This window comes from Plasmopara halstedii (genome assembly GCF_900000015.1).
Source record: "Plasmopara halstedii genome assembly, contig: Scaffold_1583, whole genome shotgun sequence".
NCBI classification, from domain to species: domain Eukaryota; phylum Oomycota; class Peronosporomycetes; order Peronosporales; family Peronosporaceae; genus Plasmopara; species Plasmopara halstedii.
The window spans coordinates 769,715-771,767 of record NW_020188494.1 but is presented as its reverse complement, the minus strand read 5'-3'; positions in this window follow the sequence as shown (position 1 = coordinate 771,767).

Genomic DNA, 2,053 nt, shown 5'->3' with positions numbered 1-2,053 from the left:
TTTCCCGGCTTATACTTCACCTCGAAGTTATATTCCGCAAAGAAGGATAGCCATCTAGTTATCCTCTGCGAGAGGTGGGGCGACTGTCGCAGTGCGTAATGACGCATGATCTGTGTAAATCACAAACGGCTTGGAGCCGAGCAGGTGGACCCTGAACTTGACAAGTGCATACTTCATCGCAAGTAGCTTCTTGTCATGAACTGGTAGCACTTCTTTGCAGCTTTGAGCTGTCGAGATTCGAACGCAATCACCAGATCTCGCCCCTCGGCGTCTGGTCGCAGCAGTGCCCAGCCAATGGCAATGTCTGAAGCGTCACAGACGACGCTAAAAAGGACGATCGGGATCCGGCAGTGCCAGTATTGGTGCATGCAGGAGACTGTTTCTGATCCCGTTAGAAGCTTACTGATGTTTGGTGTTTCAACACCATTCCGCATCCTTTTTAAGGAGATTGGATAATGGCCGCGCAATTTCTGCGTAATTTACGCTGTACTTGTTCAAGTAATTGGCGAAGGCAAGCCACTTACGCAAGTCCTTCTGGTTCTTTGGAACCGGCCAATCTACAATGGCCTTGACCTTAGCGGGAACCGCTCAAAGGCCACGCTTCCCAATGAAGCAATTTAAAAAGGGAATATCTCTGCGCCGAAGATGCACTTGTCTTCATTGGCGTACACTTTGTTTGTGCGCATGCACTTGAGCACCGCTCTTAAATGGACGATGTGGTTCTCCACATCCGTCCTCCCGTGCTCCGCACGACTGTGAACGAAAATATCGTCAAAGTATGTCTGTGCATACGCCCTGCGGGGACTGAACAACTGCGTCACTAGACGATTAAATATTGCTGGTGCATTTGACAGCCCTTGGGGCATCACCAGCCACTTCCAGAGCATACCGCTCGGGGTGCTTACCGCTGTCAGCGGAATGTCACTCACCCTCATGAGCAATTGCTAGTATCCATCTACCAAATCGAGTGCACTGTACTTCGTACACCCCACTATGTTGCTCTGAAGAACATCCTTTCTAGAATTCGGCGTTTGTGCCGGAATGGTGGCAGCGTTGAGCTTATTGTAAGCATGAACGATACGCCACTTGTCGTTCGGCTTCCGAACAGAAAACTTGGGTGTCGAATGGGGAGACTTACTCTCACGCACCATCCATGCGTCGTGCTTCGCACGGAAAAAAGGCGTCAATGACGTCGCACTGCTCCTTGGGCAGGGGCCATTGGCGTGTTACGCAGAATTTGGTTCTCGTAACCAGGTCAATCTCATTACGCACACCTCGGTCCGGAGGTAGGATCGAAGGCGGATCTTTGGAGACGAAATCTTAATATTCCTCTACCAAAAGATAGTACGGATCCAAGGGATTCCGTAGGATCAATGATCCACTTCGTGCGTTCAGCTCTCTCTTGGTGTCTTCCAAGACAGCTTCATCCAGAAGCGATGACGAGTTTATCTCCTCGTTCGGTCGTATAATGACCACTTCGGCCAAATTGCTTGCCTTCAAGGCACTGCCGAACTCTTAAGAGACACCTCGTCCAGCTTAAGGAGAGCATCTACTGCAGGCATAGCCTCGAGGCCGACGTCGCCATCTTCCTCCCCCGTCATACCGTTGACAAGGGTGTATAAGTGTGCACCGTCATCTACGGTAGACACACCCTGGATCAGGGTAGGGTGTATAACTGTGCGCCATCGTCTACGGTAGACACACCCTGGATCAGGGTCGACGCCCGGCGTCTTGCAATCAGCGTACGACGTCGCCGCCGACTCTGTACAGAGGTTCTATGTCTTGGTGAGACCAGGGTGAATACGCACTCCGCGTCGTCCGATGTCAACCTCACTGTCCCCTCCTTTTAAGCTCCGATGTTATCCACAACATCCGACGAAGCACTGCTAACCCCGCAGTCTTCGTGCAGTGAAGGGCCGTGCCCAAGATGCCTCGGACTCTGTCCGACCACGCCATCAATGCATGCAGCGACTGCTTCGCAACGAGAGCAGTGCTCAGTGGTTTACGTGCCGCTTCACGCGCATCACGGAGGCCTCGCCCTCGATGCCTCGGC